We start from the raw sequence: 18,865 nt of genomic DNA, 5'->3' as shown, positions 1-18,865 counted from the left end.
ATCACGTGGACTATTTAATTATTAATATTGTTATTATTATTGTTGCATCGAAACTTTAGATAGAATTTCGATGCATGTTGTCATATATTGTGTTTTATCTGCGTTGCCATTATAATTTCTTATCCTCTGTACCTTAAATATTTTCATCCAAATTTACATTAGACGATAAAGTTAACATATAGCACTATTTATATGCGATTGAAATGTTACATTGTGGAAACTCTTATTAAATCAAATTAGATTCTTATTTGTTTATAAGTTAAGCATTTTTCCAAGCTATTTTCGAGAGTCTTATCTTTTCAATTTCTTTAACTAGACTATGAAATATTATTTTTATAAAGTCGTAAATAGATTAGTATTTATATTTAAATTGATATTTTTAATTTTAAGGGATTTTTTGTAATAAAAGTCCTAATGATCGCTTTAAAATAAAGAAGAATCCAGTATATAAATTTATTAAACCATGTAGTCGTGTAAAAGAATAATAAATTACAAAGATACCCGTATTTCAGTGCAGAAGAGAAGAATCTGCACTATAGCTAGTAATATATCGATCTGATGATCGGTGTCTCATGAATACACTTAACGTAGAGTTGGAATTATAAATTTTAAAGCACATCTGTTGCAAGGAAATAAAGTACATGTATAGAATAAAATCAGTTTTAGAGCTTTAAAATAAGCAGTACTAAGGAATTAGTATAAAAATCAAAAATTCGTACCTTATATTTCAGTTTAAAATAACTTGCATCATTTTAATCGATTTTTAAATTAGTAAATGATAAAAGTACTAAATCGAAAAAACGGAAGCAGACAATTTACAATTTAGTGTTTGTTAGGTCAAGAAGCAAATAAATAAAAAGCATCAATACTCTTGCGAGGATTCGAAATCCTGAGGTCCTGACTGCCAGCCGGACGTGGTTCCAATTACACCACGAAGGTACATAGAAAGGAGAGAAAAATCTTTACATTCTCGCTGAATTAAAAGAAGACTGGGTTAGATGAGATCCAGTCGCCAAATCGAGATGGTAACGAATTATTATCTGTCATAATTTAATTCAGACGCCAATTGTAATAATCATTTAGAATTTTTGAAGCCGATAAACATGAAATCAACAACCGGGATTTGATATCTTGACATTCCAGTCGCTATCTGGACGTGCTTCCAATCATACCATGAAAGCGGCGGTTAGGAGAGTGCAATTTCCTTACAAAGTAAATTTAATTCAGTTTTTATTTTGTTCAGTACTCTATAAAGAGAGAATTTTACAAGCAATTTTACAAGATGTGAAATTTGTTACCAGATAGAATGATTTCTTCTGGAAAAATTAAAATTATTACCCTTTACTGCCTCATTATGACCCTTATGTTTAAGCTGAGTTTCAGATTGCTTCTGCATCCTTTTGCCATGTCCATTACTAACCATTAAACAAGGTTTTAATGTTTTTGGAATTAAATAATCTGTCATAAAATGGTTCATGAACATAGTACAGCCAAATTTGTTGCGGCTTCCATTAGTTATAATTAATTTTAATTAAAGGAAATTAATAACAGGCAGGCGACATTTATGGCTTTGCGATAAAACTAATTAACTAGAGTTTTATTTAAAGGCGTGTTGAAATACATTCCGCTAAGGCAACCTGCTTATCCTGATTTCTGTAATAATCTGATGTCGACCCCTGTTTTTATTTCCATATACATTTGATTGCTTTCTTATAGCAGTTCTAGTAAGTAGTAGTTTCTTATATAGTAGTAATTGCTAAATGCGAAAACTGGCATTTCACAAGTACATATATATGTAAGTTAGGGCAATATAAAGCTTCTTAAAATAAGCGTTTTAAAATGAAAATGCGTTCATTTGTTATACTTGTGTTTCTTCTCTCCGCCATGTGTTTTGACACTTTATGACACTGCTATCACTTGTTATTATGTAAATGTAATGAATTACAGTCTGCGCTTATTTAGCTGAATAATATTTTAAGCTTTTTGACACTAACCAATTTGAAAAATGAGGTTGTGTCTCATAAATGTTGATACAGTGAGATACAGCTTGTGAGAACAGGAAAATTCAGATTACATGACATAATAAAAGTGTCAAAATTTTTAAAGATGCCTTTACTACTCAGATAATTTATCTAAGGAATAATTATTTTTATTTAGAGCTGTAACAATTTGTTGCATTGCTAGAAAACCGTTCACCAGGTATAGGTATATAGATATAGGTGTAAATGAGACGAGACACTAGAAATTCATCATTGGTCATGCGCCATTGGTCTCGCTGTGCTAGCTACTAAGCTCCTCCCCAGTTTTGATGGAGAATATACAGAGAATGGTCCGAGGCTCTCTCAACTAAATTACACTACATGAGAGAACTTTCGGCTCCTAAGCAGCAGAGACATAACACACTTGCAAACTTCCATGCCTTATCCGGGATTCGAACTGAAGGCCCTTCGATCACACAGCAGCCAAAAGCACTAATCACTGTATCGAATGAGTTTACTAGAAACACGCCTTTGTACTTCCCCAGTTAATATATTTTCTCTGTCTGCTTTAGATTTAGAAGTCATTCCATTCATTCTCTCCCCCTGCCTACTAATCCTTCCCCCATATTCTTAATATTTTAAATGCATACAATTAGGCAAAACAACAACTTTGTGTTTGTCATAGATCTACGTCAAACACAAGATTGTTGTTTTGCCTAATTTTATGTATTATTTTGACGTGTTTCTTTTCTCTCTTGGTTTTAAATGCATATTTGCATTTGATTTTATTACCGTTGCTCTGTTGTTGTTGCCATTTCCATGTTACATGGAACAATGTTTGCCAGAACCTACTCAAGACAGGTTGGAATTCTATTTTCCACCCCCAATTTTGAGGGAGAGGACATTCGGCTCGCCGCATATTTAAAGTGCCGCCATGCCGCACCGACACTATACATGTACAAACATTCAAGTCTTCCCCGGGATTCGAACCCGGACCCTTCGGAACCGTAGTAAGCTACCCTAACCACTATACCGTCTGAGCCGACTGTACCGGTGTCTTTTCAGCTTTAGTTAAAAAGAGGAGGAACAACTGATTTGCCTTTGATTCTTTAATTTATGCTTTGATTAATTTTTTAAATATTTGGGCAACCGACTAGTAGTCGACCTGCCATTGTTCATTTCTGAAGCAAGAACCCTGCAACTTCTAGCTCTATGACATCAGGTAATTTTGCTTACAGGATAAAATTTGGCTGATGCGTGCTGTTAATATTTTAACAACAAAGTCTAACACTGCGGGTTCTAATTATATTTTTCTTCAATATGGAACTGTGACTATAAAAAGAGTAAGGACGTAGGTTCGCAAGGACGTTATCTCAATACTCCATGATTGTAAAGATTGCGGGATGAATCCAAAATTTCTTGCTCAACACACTAAAGACTGCAGTTGCCTTTTATTGAGCATTGCATTCGATATCAGATAAATTAATGATAAAACTCGAATTATTTGATTTTCGTGCCGTTATTCGGATAACATTAATGCTCGTAATGAGACCAAGTATTTATTCATACTCTTTAAATTGAAGTAAATGGCGATATTTTTATTGCTTTTCTCTGCAGCGAACAATTTTTATGGTAATATTCGGTGAATATTTCGGATACAAGCCATTACTCTTAATTCCAGAAACGTGGTTAAATGCGTATACTGAGAAAATTATTTTCAAAAAGTTTTATAAGGAACGATATTAATTTTTATTTATTAGCATATTTTATATTATAAAAAATTAGAATTTTATTAATTATATCTTAATGTAAAGTATTAACGCATTTTTCCCTTTGTGACAATTGCACTTTAAGTCATCTGTTCGTAAACTACTAATTTCATTAAGTTAGAATTACTCTTTTTGATAAATAATGATAATTTTTCTATCTTTTTCTTGACTCACCAATAACCGAGTGGCTGAAATCGTGAAACATTAATAGATTTCTGGGCTTTATTCCTGTTGGTTTAATAGAATGGCTGCATGAAAATTTCAAGGTTTTCTTCTTATGTGATACTAACAGCAGTCAGTTTCCCTCAGAAAGTTTTCCACTAAAAGTATGGCGCAATTTGTAGAGGAAAATGGTTTCCCGTTATGTACTTTGCCATAATTCAGAATTTTATCCAGTCCCTTTTTTTCTTTCTTTATTTTTTTCTTTTTTTTTCTTTCTTTTTTTCCCATGTGTTTTAAAGGAACATTCGAGTAAAATTTAGATCACATAAATCTTTAGGTAATCCTTAGCTAAAGGAATGTATTTGATTGGAAATTTTTATAAACGTAATTGTTATAGTAGCATTAAGAAACCGAAATGAAGCACAATATCGAGTTTTCAATTCAGATACACACGCAGATCAGTATCAGATCAGATCAGTATGTTTTTCTTTTCAGGCTTTGGTAAAAACTATCATTCTTTGAAGCAAAATTCATTTATAAGTATTCACTTTATAAAATTGGTTAGAATCACTACGTTTCCTCATTTCTACGTCATCATCGGATGGCAGAAAATTAGTTAACAATTATTTTATCGGCCGGAATTAAAATACTTCGAATAAATGAAAAACATTAATGTCAATGATGTAGCTTTTTCGACGAATAATTCTAATATTATGAATCATTTTGAATTCAGTTTCGAGGTCTTCCTACCCTAGAACTGATCAAAATGATAATGCACTGTTAACTAATAAAAATATGAGAAAATATTTATAGAATTATTTCTGTGTTATATGTTAAAGTACTTTACTGAGTTTAGATTTCAGATCCTTTATTTCCTATAAGTGGTCTAACGATTAAAGCCATGAAACATTGCAGTTTGCCACGAGTACTCTACCTGCAGTTTAAAGGGCTGACAGCCCAGATATTTAGCAGATTTTTCCATGTGTAATGTAGATATGAGCCACTGTCGTCCGTTACATCTCCATGAAGGTCTCCATGAAGGCATTACCTCCCTTGAAAATATGGCCTTAATATGCTTTTCCAGAATTAATATGGCCCACCAGCGGCCGAGCGATAAAGTCGCTGAACACTGGTAGTTCGGTTCGAGGTTCGAATCCCGCGAACGGGCTGGCTGCATGGGCGTTTTCGTGGTTTTCCCCATGTGTAACGTGTATACGAGCCAGTTTCCCTTAGAAAGTCCTCCACGAAGGTATCTCTCCTCTTAGGCAGATAGCCCTAGTGTGCTTTGTCATAATTAAATACAACACCAGAATTAATATAATTTTAATTAGATCCACCGGGTGTGACAATGATGGCAATAATAACTTACTTCCACTTAATGACTTTATTTTTATATATTCTAAGAAATATAAATTTTTTAAACACAACAGTATAATTGTGTTGAATGATCACAATATTTCATTGCTACATGTTATAGTTAACTCCTTGGTAGCAAATATATTACGTTTCTTAAGATTAGTGACCAAGTGGTTAAAGTTGAAGGACAATTACTGTTTGCTCTTCATTATGTTCAAGGTTTTGAGTTTGAATTTCTTTCTTTCACAGTTTTGGCACCAGCTGAGCATGCAGGGTTATAAATGGCAATAACTATACTGCGATTTATCAAATCAATTAAAACATTTCTGCACTGAGAAAGAAGGGATGATTTCGTATAGGGTTGTCTAAGCATACTTGGTCATATTTGCGATAGTTATGGAAATATTACGAAAATTTCACCTAGCATACTAAAAAATTAGCGAGAACGGAATTCAAGACAAAATACTGAATTTTCTGACCCAGCAGACAAATGATTGCTGCTACACCGGAATTTTTCATTCTAAGTGGAATTTAGAAATAGAAAATATAATTAATATCATTTTATATCGTATGATTTTGCATGATATAATAATAATATCTTTTCCAAATATAATTATTTTGTTTTTGTGCTGCTGTACATGCCTATTTTTAATTAAACGTTTTAAAGACGTATACCATAAGACAGATGTTAAAAGATATTTGTGTAAGAAATAACTTACATTTAAGGTACATTGAACGCATTTATATTTCAAGGAATCTTAAAACCTTGTGTACAAATTATAATTATTCTTTTTTACAGCTTGCAATTTGTTACCACCCCCATTAAAAATGGTTATTGGTCTTGCCGAGGTAATGGAAAATACGAGATAAAAATACGAGTCTCGAATCAAAGCAGCGTAACACAGAGATCGAGATCGAAAGAGATTTCTCGGTAGTAACTTATTTAGGAGCAGCAAAGAAGAAATCTCGAATTCGAGGGACCTTTTTTGTCCTTTTTCTTTTCCCCTGTATTTTGCTTCGCCTAGATAAGACCTTTTTAACGTCGAGACATTGGCGCTCACTGACAGTTAGACAACTGTGTGTTTTTCCGACTTTTAGACTCTAAATGACAGTAAGCGATTACTTTAAAATATAATGTGTGCAGATAGCAGTTGCGCATCCATGTAGATACTTAAAAAAAGTGTAATGATTTTATATTAAAATTCTGCTTCCTACTATCAAAACTCTTAGTATATTTAAAAGAATTTAGTTAGTTCAACGAATGACAAAATAATATTAATTACGTATTTCTCATAAGTAAGTTTACAAATAGTAACTTCACAATTTGTGAAATAATGTTTTTAAAGGATATTTATAATCATTTTCATAGATAAAAAATGGAATCGTATATCTGTAATATGTAATATCTCTGTAAATATCTTACCCAAATTATAGTTAACGCAATAAGAAAGTATATTTTACTATTAAAAATTATTAAAATCAACTATATTCTACAAAAACTGCTACTGATTTTTTAAACCGAATAAAACTGTTATTATAGAAAAGGAACAATGTACAATTGTTTTAATCAGCCTAGCTAGTGTAATTTCTTGGGTGAAGGTGCTAATCACTAACAACAGATATAAAGAACGAGCTTTTCGACCCTTTAATTTATTAATCAAGGGCAGTTTATATTTGAAAGAAAAATTATCTTATACTTTGAAAGAAAAGAAAAAGACTAAGAAACTATACAAAAAACATCTTATACTTTGCCTAAGAACAGCATACTGACGTAACGAAGATAAAACATTATTTTGGGGCAGTAGCAACACATTTCTTTTAAATGGCTGAGATTCTGATTAAATTTGAAAAACAAAAATCTTACGCGTTTTCAAATGACAGCACACTGAGTTTGCAATGTGCAAAAAATGCAAAGAACCCCAAAATTAATTTCGTGTCCCCTATCAGAGCGTCGACATTTAGTTATATACCATCGATTCAGAATTTTTAGGACTTTTGTTTACCTTGAGACCCCACTATAAATTTTCACAACCCATAGTTTAAATAACACAGATATAAACTATATCAGAATGTTCAAGGTCTGTCAACCCAGTAATGAATGCCTTCAATTACAATTTGTACAGTGATATGGCTTGTATTCAGGTTCTGCTTCGAAAAATTAATAAAAGCTCCAAGCACTTCAATCGTAGAAAACTTAACCTAAGACTTCTAATAATATTATGAATAATGGCATATGTAGTACTGCTATGTTCAAATTGTTTGCGGGAAATACTTAAGAAAGTTTACTTGAAATGCAAAACATTAGTCAGTTTTGAAGTAAAGCCTATTGTAGAGCTCATATTGGAGTAGAAAGTGGATGACACACAAAAGAACATGGAACACTTGCTTCTGTACTTTCCATTCTTGGAAGTACTGATAGAATGCCGCCTTTATCATCTGTTGCAGGCTGGTGGTCACCTGATTTCGAATGTCTTAAATTGTGAGGAACTGTTCACATTTAGATCCATCTCAAGATGGATCAGGACGGTAAACTAGAAGGAGAAATCGAAAGGGGAGACAATTGACAAATAGAGTTTTTGGGATACGACAGGTATCTGTTTCTAACCAAGAAATCCACGCTTCCTTGCTCAGCATGTTTGCTCAAAATGTGACACTGCGCAAAATGGCCAAAAGGTACTTTATTTCGTTTGCTCTACAGAATAAATTAGGTTGCTCTGGGGGATATCATGACGTGCATATCTTCTTCAAAAAGAAAGTTGACGCCTTTTAATATCCATATTCAACTATTACAAGTTTCATGCATGAAAAAAAAAAAAATTCCGGGAAAGTTTTGAACCAAATCGATGAAAAGTAAAAGGTATTCCTGAATATTGGTTAGTGCACTGTTCGTGGCTCCCAAGACATTAATTATCCCTCCTGTATATAAAAATCCTTTGAACATAGATGCGACCTCCCGAATGGGCTTAAAACGAGTATTTTTTAATCTGCAACCAATTAAATTTCTTTTTAGCTATGCTCACATGCTTTACGGTGCACAGTTGCTCCCAGTCATCATGTAGGGAATTGGAGCTTGGGGTTCCAGAGCAGGGGAACAGGTTAGATTACGGATGAAGTTAAACACTATTCAGAGAGCTTGGGGTTTAGCTTTAACCCGATGTTTTAGAACGGTGCCTACCGAAACCGTCTTTGTGTTGGCTGGGCTTCCGCCTCTCTCAGTCTTATACGAACTTTAGTATGAAAAATTTTATTCAGGACTGGACGAATGGAGTTCTAAATATATGAAAATTTTTTAGTTAAAAAGAATGTTTTTGAAAATTCAATATTCATTTAATACATCCTTGCAACAGATTTGATCTTGAGTTTGATAAAAGTAATCCAACTGTTGATGTATTTGATATATATATACAAATGGTTCTGAGGTCGAAGGGGAGCATAGCTGCTGCCTTTGTTGTTGTTTTTTACTATGGAATTGTGGACTGTAGAATGTTTAAGTTGGATACATATAATTCAGTTTTCCAAGCAGAAAGTAAAGCGTTCAAACAAGCCTTATTATTGATTAAAATACCTTATTTATACCCACGTCTTTAAATATTTACACTGACTGCCTGTCACTTCTCCATGCGCTTTCCCGCCCAAATAAATCCATTAATTGTCGAAATTAAGAGCAATTTAGAAACTTTGAGTTCATATTTAAGTATTAAGCTACATTGGGTTAATACCCATGTAGGCTTTATTGATAATGAGAGGGCCGACAACCTGGCCAAGCAGGCGGTCTCAAATGTCAATGCAATTGATATTGAAGTAACAGGTTTGAAGAAAATTGTTATTAGAAGAATGAAAGAGTTTTACGTTAACAAATGGAAACCACAGTGGTTTTTTTTAACCTAAAAACAAAGGATTTATAGAACTAATTATAATCACGAACAAGATTAAATGCGTGAAAAATATTGACGTTAATCAGATTTTAACTGGACATGGTAGCTTTCCGTTCTGTTTCAATCGATTTAAACTATGCAATAGTTGTCAGGTTGAGAGTGATGCTAGGCATTTTGTGGTTTAACAGCTCCTACTATACAGATTTTTAACATTACTGTTTTTTTAATGTAAGTATCATTAATTTTAAAGTTTTTAAATCATATACCACTGCTCTAATTAAGTTTATTAATGAAAATAGGGCGCTTTTTGGAATCTTCTGTTAAAACTGAATTCTGTATTTTTTGGGGTTTTCGATATATGTGGTATTCAGTGTTGTGATTTTGTGTTTGTGGTTTTTGTTTGTAATTTTGTGTTAGATGTGCTTACTTATTTTTAATTTTTTTCTTTATTGTTTGGGGGCGGCTAGGTTGCTGACTGCCCTGATTTGTGGGAAGGCGGGGCCCCCTTTTATTGAATTATAGGGACACTGTCCGGGTGGGCTGAAGGGAACTTGCAGTTCTTACAATTCTCACGGGGCAAAGTTACTTACTAAAAATCCTTTGGCACAGAATAATACTGTGTACCAGCTACATGTCCTTACAGATAATTTTAATGATAAATCCAGATGAACATCAGACACATTATTGAAATAAATAATATCTCGCACTACATAAGCAACTTTAAATAGCTAAGGAGAGAAAAACAGAACTAGGAAAATTCTCCTTAAAATGCGGAGAATATCGCAGGCAAGGAAACTTACTGGAAACAAGCTGTTGCAGTTGCACAATTCTGATCTTAACTCCTTGAACTAGCTCCCACAGCTCAAACGCGGTTTTATTTGTAAGGCTATTCAACATTTTTATATACATAAAAAAAAATCAGATTTGGAAAATTCGTTCTTCAGAGACTTCCAGAATGTCACAAGGTTGGAGAAAAATAGTTAAATAACGCCAATATGGTAACATAAACTGTCACCAAGTCCATCAGAAGAGTTTCTATATATATCATCCAAATTTAAAGTTCAATCAGAATAACAATATCTACAACATGATAGCAACAAACAAACAAAAACAACACATAGCGCTTCAGAAATGAAATGAATATAACTATTTACATAAAAGTACAACTATACTGTATAGCAAAACATTTTCTTTTCCTAGTTTTGAAGTATAACTTATTTAAAATTTCAAAATTGTAACACTTTATAAAGAAATTATATATATATGAATATATATATATATATATAATTATATATATGAATTTTCTGGAAACCTGAAAGCAATTTACTCAAAAAAGTATTTGATCTTGTATTGATAAAACAAAGAAAACTGTGCATACATATATGTATGTAGTAAATATTTATAACACATAAAACCTTAACATGTATTTTATATGCCTTTATATTTTAACAATGATTTTTTCTTGCTTTTTACATTTATCCCGTTAATTCTTTAAAAAATATATTTCATCTGGGAATTACGTTATGTAAACACATAACACAAAGACAAATTCAATTATAACCCAAAGCTGAATTTTCATTGTTGCTCTAGGAATAAAATAAAAAAGACAACTCTAGTGTTTGGAACTGGGGGGGGGAGTTCAATAATTCAATAGATTTTGTCTAATGAGAAAAACACACACAAAAAAATAAATTTATAATTATTCATTTCTTGCTTCTAAAGGCCAAAAAAGATAAAGCAAAAAAAAAAAAAAAAAAAAAAAAAAAAAAAAAAATTGGAAAGCAATTATGCAAGCGCTTTCCTTCCTGGCTCGGTTGTTTGTAATAATAGATGGAGAAACTGGTTTTAAGGTCACAGGGACTTTAGAAAATGTCAATTTATTTTGTGTTAAGAATTGAAATGAAATGTTTTCTTTTGATTCAAGAAAATGCATTTGCCTGTGCTGTATTTTTTTCCTTCTATAAAAATACCAGTATTTGCAAGAATAATATTGTATGTTTTTAAAATATTTTATTTCTTAAAAACATAACTATAAGATCTCAGCTTGCATATATTTATTGGTAATGATTGAAATATTTTAACGATTTTTCAGCTAGCAAAAACTATTATTTGAAAGAAATAATTTAATATCAGATATTAATAAATATATTATTAAATTTTTAACAAAGAAGGTACACACCAACACACAGATACAAATTGTCCCAAAATAATATATACACTTTTTGAACGATAATAACACAGAATTATTAAAGATATTTTATATTTCGATCCGTATTCATCAGCGTTTCTTAAACTTTGGGACCCCAAATGGCTTCGCAGAGTTAAATGTAATGATCGCGAGTATTTAATTCAGATACATGAATTTAAAGAAATTACATTAATGATACTTTTAAAGGAATTATATTAATTGATATTAATGAGATTAATCATCTGTCATTATTAAGCCCAAAAGGAATTTGTTGAGCTATCGAGTGAATCAACTTAAAACTTGAGTTTTCACAAAAACCCATGATTGAATTTTGAACCGAAGTTAGAACTGAATTTTCTCACAATTTATGAAATGGCATTAAGTGTTATTTAGCACCGCGTACATACCTGAAACGACTTTTCATTCATTAAATCCAAATATCGTTCGACGCTGAAAAACGTTCAAACGTTGAACGTTTATAATTCATTGATTTTCATGCCCTTGGATGAATTGGATTTCAATGAGAACTGGCCAATGCATGACACTTGTCTAGCTTGCCGTGGCGAGGCTTTTTCAAAATCTTTTTCTAAGGCAAATGTTATTGCTTTATAATCCATTTATATTGTAAAAAATCAGCCTTCTAAGATGTATTTGAAATGTTTCACTGCTCTATAAATGGCTAATAGTTCTCTGTCATAGCACTATAGTTTTATTGTGTCGGTGTCAAAGTTCGGGAAAAGAAACTCAAGGGTGTCTTTTTCATTGCTCGCAATCTGATGTAAAACAGCTCCAGTGGCAGCGTCGGAGACATCAGTTAACAGTGGCATGACTAAGTGCATCTTTTAAAGCTCGGAAGCCGTTTCTTCTTTCTCCGTCCAATTTATATGCTTTCTGCAATTTTTTTCATACCACTGAGCAATGCTGTTAAAGGTTGTTGTAGTTTCTTACAATTTGGTTTTACAATTTGGTATGAATCTGTGATAAAAGTTCATCATACCTAAAAATCGTGTTAAAATAGTTAATGACTTTGTCTCCGGAAAATTACTGATTGCATCAACTCTCGTTGAAAGAAGTGTAAGTCCCAGCTGACACTTTATATCCCAGCAATGCAAGTTTAGTTCGATCGAATTTATATTTTGCCACATTAATACGCAGATCATATTCGTTTAGCCTCTCAAGGAACTGCTGATCCATGTCGCCAATGAGTTTTTTCATCAGGGGAGGCTATTAAAATGTCATCTAATTAAAAGCTAAAAGCAAAATACGAATTCTAGTTTATTCAACACCTTGTTCATGAAACGCTGGAGCGTTTAGGAGCATTCCACAGGACGAAAGTGATGAATGAGAACTCAAACAAGCCGAAGGGTGTAAGAGTTGTTTTCGGTTTTTCTTCCTCCTGAGCTGGAATTTGTTGGTACGCTGTAATGCAGTCTATGGAGAAGAAAGAGTTTTGGAATTTGTTGGTACGCTGTAATGTGGTCTATGGAGAAGAAAGAGTGTTTCTCTCTAAAATGCTATACTCGCTAATTTCGTTCCAGCTAAAATGTAATTGCAGTATTAAAAATGGAAAAGAACATCTATCAGGAATCGTGACGTTGTTTAATGCTCTATAAACCTCGCAAGGTCTCCAGTCACTTGATTTCTTCACAGCAAAATGTAGCGAGCTCAACCAGTTACTCTTGGATGGTCTTCGTAAACCCATTTGGAACATAAATTCAAACTCTTTTTTAGCTGCTTTGATTTTTTCAGCCGATAGCTTTCTAGCCTTAGCAAAAACAGCTGGGCCTCTGATTTCGATGTAGGGCTCGATGTTATGATTTCTAACTGTATACTAAACTACTCCGTTTATAGATTTGCTCTTTCAGCAAATCCGCAAAATCGTTAATAATAATTTTACAGGGATCATGTACGGCATTTAAAATTGGAATATTATTTTTATCTTGAAAAGAGGGAGTCCATTAATTGTTAACAGTGTAGTGCCATCAATCAACATGCTATTTTTGGAATCTACCAAAAGTTTAAATTTTGCAAGAAAATCCATACCTTTTATCGATCCGCAATTACGAAGGGCCATTTGAACGATCGTCTGAGTCCAAGATCAAGCTTGAGTAGTTTTGAGCCATATGTTTGATTTTCGTGCCATTTGCAGCAAAGAGTTCTAATTTTGGGACGATTTCCTCTTATCTGCAGGTAATGGTGGAATAACGGATAGTTCTGCTCCTGTATCTATTAAAAAATTGGTTGGTCGATTCTCTGTTGCTGATCAAAAGATATCAGCGACACCCTTTGTCTCTTTGTTGTTGATGAGAGCCTCGAGCCTGGTTCTTCGATTTGTTTGTCAGTGATCCTGATGAGACGTTACACGGTTATATACATTTAAACGACTTGTCGCCGAAATTTTATGATAGTAATAGATATTTCTGAACCTGTTACCGCAGTAACTCCTGTCTCTTGATTTGGATCGGTAACGGTGATAGATTGTACCGTTGTCTGGAAAAAGTAGAAACTTGTAAGCTAAGGTCAATAACCTGTTTTTGTAAGCTTTCAGTGAGCTCCCTCTTTACGGTTATGGTCGAAGCAAAGGCTATTTGGGAGTACCATCGACAAATCTTCGCCACTAACAGATATAACTCTCGACATATTAATAGGCAGATGCTGGAGCCATAATTTCTTTAGGATGGTGTCTGCTACTTTGTCTCCTGTCAAATTACGCCTTTCGCACAACAGCTGAGATGGCTTTTATCAGCTAGGTTTAGTTCAGTCAGTAAGTTTTGGGTTTTTAAGTCTCCCAATCTGCATACAACGAAATTAACCTGTCCTTAATTTCCTGATAGTTGCTGTCTTGTGACGAACTAAGCAAAATATCTGATACTTGTAATAAAATATCATGTTCCACGGAACTTATCACATAATCACACTTTATTTGGTCTACAGTTACTTTTGCATTTCTAAATTGTGCTTGAAGGAACAATGTATTCGGACCTGGTTTTTCCAAAGGGAAGGAACTTTGACACTTATTGGCTATAGCCACGGTTATTGCATTAGCTTCAGTTTCTTTACATTCACTATCGTCATTTTAGAATTAGGGCTTAACGTTGGCTTTAGAATTGGGCTTAACGGATTTACAGTTATCGTTATCCAGCTTTTTTTTTTTTTGTGTTACTTAAGCTTTTCTTGAAATTCTTCTAAAGATTTACAACCATAAAGAAGTGACTTATTTTATGCAATATCATTTACATTTACTAATAGCATATTCTAGTAAAGCAGTATTTTTAATATTACATATAGAACGCAGATTTTTAATTACTAGAAAACATTCACGCAGTTTCTTTTTCTTGCATTTTTATGTTTAGATAATAATTCGTCTTACTCAACAGAATTGATTGAATACCATATCCATTTAATAGTAAATATCGACGTACATTCAACGCATTTACTTTAGTTTTGCTTTCAGTGAATAACTTAGTTTTTCCAGTTAAACTAGTGTTACTAATATTGCATGTATGTAAATAATTTAGCAAATATACATCCAAAATTGTAGTATTTTTGGTAGAATGTAACATGAAATGCTTGAAAGAGACGAAGCTTTGCCGAAAAATTAAGATTACAGGGCACGTCTGTAATTGGTAACTGTATATGAATAATAAATCCATCCCTATATGTAACTGTAGCCGTACCCGGCCCTCAAATGCCTGTCAGTAATTTCGAAAAGTGGAAGGTACTAGAGATTTCGCGGCTTGAAGTGGGGGAAAATTATACATAAGACAGGGAAGGGCATCCGTTTTCTTATCAGACTCCGAAGTACTGAAATAACTCTATGTAGTATTCGCTCTAAATACGCTTTGCATAGCATTGTGTTTAACGCTCTTAATAGTTTGAAGTGTAACTACTGATTGTGCTGTGTGATACAGAGAAGAGCTGTTCGAGTATTTTTGTGGAGTGTTCCAGAACTGCAAAGTGTTTGGTAAACCCTAAATTTTATCAAACTATCATTGGTACCGTGTGCATTCAGTCCATTACGAACCTGAAAGCACGCAACACTAGTTTTTCAATTCGTTTAGTGTTAACAAATTTGACACATCCTCAAAGTTTTCATTGAATTTATCAACCCATTAACCAACAAAGACACAGTAATTACTTTATGCTGCAATACAGAACAAAATTTAAAGTTTTAAGATTAAATTTCCTATTTCACGAATATTTCAGTCCTTCGTTACTTTTCAGATGGCCGCCCATACGGTATAGTGATTGGGAGAGTCTACTGTGTTGCCAAAGGGTCCGGGTTTGAATCCAGGAGAAGGCATAGTTGTAACTGTCCTCCCTTTGAAGACAACAGTGCCCTCCTATTAGGTGCTTTCACAATAAAATGGCTACTACTTCTGGCCTTAGGAGTGGCCAATGCTTAATAGGCAAATGTCCGCCATTACATAAAAAATACTTTTCAGATGAATAAAAACAATCGAACCAACAATTCTTATTGCAATCCATGCAAACAGGGAAGCACTGCGAATTCGAAACTGCCTACATCCCGAAACTATTACTCAATCCACCGTCGAGCTCTCAAAATTATGGGATTCTACCATTGGCAAGTAACTACTTCACTATTCAAAACACATATTTAATAACAGATGTACTATTTACAACAAACGTATATCAATATTATCTCATTATTTTACAGAAATATCGTCCGTCCTTCTTCCATCTTACACTTCATAGGTAGAACTGGTAAACCAGTGAAGTGTCTAATATGTAAGGATATGCTAATGACACTTCCCTGATTCCGGTAAGATTAATATTTATTAACATTTAATCATGCCGAATCTCACATACAGAAAATCGGCCATTGATCCTTGGTTTTTCACGGTGGCTAAATGTTACCACTCCTCTCAATCAAAAACTTGATGATGACACAATAAATCGATGTGACCGAAGCGACATTACAATTATAGCGCTATATTCATAATTTATAAATCCCGCCTTTGATACAAAGATAGAAATCTTTAATAAAGAGGCCTTGGAAAAAATTTACTTGATATGAGAAACAGAGTAAGAACAGGGCTTAAATTCAACCGAAGCCAAGCGGAGACCGACTTCGGTAATTCTCTAACTTAAAAGTAAAACTGTAATTCCGGCCGAATCCCTAAATAAAACGATCTCAGGTATTTTGATTTATCTTTATACTATTTTTCATAAATTTAACCTAATTTATTTCATTTTGTTTACATTTCTTTACATTCTATTTAATTTATTATTTAACTGTTTGTCATAAAATTAATTTATTTCATTTTTATATATTTCTTTACACTTTGTTTAATTTAATGAACTGAGAGACTTACCAACTGACACAGACATTTAGCTTGCCTTTCAGCCGGCGATTAACTTTTCTGGTTCTTACTGTAGAAATGTTGCAAATAGCGGAACTTAAGGATGCTACTATAAAATCACTTTATTATTTCATAATTTTATCACTTTATTATTTCATATTTTTATCACTTTATTATTTTACAATTTACATATATGCATCGTTAATTAATTATCCCTGTCAATAAAAAACACTAGCTTATTCAAACATTTTTAGGCTTTATTTAACAGAATAACTTGTAGGGTTTATATTTATTTTAACTAACATTTATTTTAAGTTTAAACTATCTTTCCTGTCAAGCCTTACTTTCCCCTGGAATTGCCAATGCCAGAGTATGTAAATTTTAGTAGAACGCGCAAAGTATTCAGATTTTCAGCGGAAGTAAATTTGAGTTAAATAGAAGGGAAACGAGTTCGAATGTGTGCTTTCTTGCTTCACGAGCGTGAAGGTGGCTAGGTAGAATTTGAAGAACCGCGCGTTTCGGACTGTGTGCTTGCCTCGGCAGATAGTTGAATCTTTCAACTTAATTATCAGAAGTTTGCTGAAATATCAGCTGTATCTTAGAACGCGGTTAGGTTAGTTACGTTTAGAGAGCCTCGTAGATAGTAACTTGTTATTATTCATTTTTAGTTTCTTATTTTTATTTTACCGCCGGGTCGGCGTAGTTTGTGAGCGTCAAGTGCACGCATCTGTAACTTCTAAAGTAGAGTAAAAAGGGAGTTAAACCCTTCTTAAGAGTTTTGCGTACTTTACAGTTCATAGCAGTCACTATTATTGTTGCGTGTAGGTTGGGGCCGCGCAACACAACAAACTAAACGCTTTTATTAAATATAGTTGTAGAGATCGTGGGAGTGTAAAAAACGTTATATTTCATAATTTTTACAAAAAGCTCACTTTTTACATAAAAAAAATTCCATAATATGAAAATGTGTATCATTTAGAAATTTTTTAACCGGAAGTTCATACTCTACCACCAACGCTTGCGAAAATAAAGGCCGTGGGAAGACATGGACACTGAGCATATAGAGTATACGTATGTACTCGCCTATTTTCAGGATGTATTGGCTAAAAGGGGAATATTGTGCGCCTTCTCGGAGCTGGTACACATTTTAATTTATTCTCTTAATGTGCATAAATTGCTCACCTTTTCTACTAGTACTTTAGAATTCACACTTATAGTAAAAACACAATTATATGATTGTTTCGGAATGTATACCTAGTAACAATAAAATCATAGTCTTCTAATTGTAAATATTAGTAAAGTGATAACCGAATTTCTTCTGTGAAACAAATGAACAGCTTACAAGTTAAATTGGTGAGTTAAAATACTACCTTTCTTTTCCTCTGATCTTTTTTTCTCTTTTGTCAATATGCATACCTCCAATATAAGCCATTACGCCGAACAGAATATATGCCAGCTAATATGAATTTGATAGCAGCTGAATAATATCCGTAAACGAGTCGATGTACAACAGGACTAGTAAATAGACTCTGAGCTTGGGTTTTTGACAATACTGACCAAAACTGGTAGAACAGGCAAAGTTAGGCTCTTCCGAACGTTATGATGTATGACGTCATTTTGCTTAGAAGAACAGGAAGTGGAAGATACGAAGACACAATTAAATTTAGTTCTCTTAGGTAGTACTTGTTTTAAAGCAGGTTATATGACACAGTGACGTCATACGCTCAAAGAATCCTGATAAAGATAATGCTTATCCCTATATTAACTTTTTTAGTTTTTGATATTTAACTATTACATTATGCAAAAAGTAAAAGATAAAAATTTTAAATCTTGCTAGGAAATTTTAAACTTCATTTTTAGACACGTAGGAGATTGATGCTGATTGAAAATAAACTGCTGCATACTAGGTTGAAAAGAGTGTTATGTCGTTGTCAAATTGAAATAAGAATTAAATGTATCTGATTAGTAAAATATTTACAGCATCGAAACTAAAGTAAAGTTCAAAAACGTATTAATTTCAAATGGTTGCTAAGTTTAAAATCTCTTGAGATTTAAAGATAAAATTCGTACTTTCCTCGGCAACAAAAGGTAAATGGAATGTATTACAAACTCGATTTGAAAAAATAATAGCATGCGCTGATATTTAAAAAAAGGTACAGTTTAGAAACATAAAGTTTAGAAACTATTCTTCCACGTGAAATATTTCAGAATA

The 18,865-nt window shown here is 33.1% G+C and overlaps 1 long non-coding RNA gene across 1 annotated transcript in view; it reads right to left on the bottom strand.

The window, feature by feature from the left end:
• Window positions 1-18,181, bottom strand: part of LOC118200765 (uncharacterized) — a 131,965-nt gene extending 113,784 nt beyond the window's left edge. The window contains exon 1 of the long non-coding RNA XR_015041202.1: window positions 18,024-18,181. This is a non-coding gene — a long non-coding RNA (uncharacterized LOC118200765). The remainder of the gene's footprint in view (window positions 1-18,023) is intronic.
• Window positions 18,182-18,865: the final 684 nt, after the last annotated feature.

This window comes from Stegodyphus dumicola, chromosome 5 (genome assembly GCF_044657685.1).
Source record: "Stegodyphus dumicola isolate Sdum_Otavi_A_Nest chromosome 5, ASM4465768v1".
NCBI classification, from domain to species: Eukaryota; Metazoa; Arthropoda; class Arachnida; order Araneae; family Eresidae; genus Stegodyphus; species Stegodyphus dumicola.
Note: the sequence above shows the minus strand (reverse complement) of the source record. Positions and strands in the feature narration are given on the sequence as shown.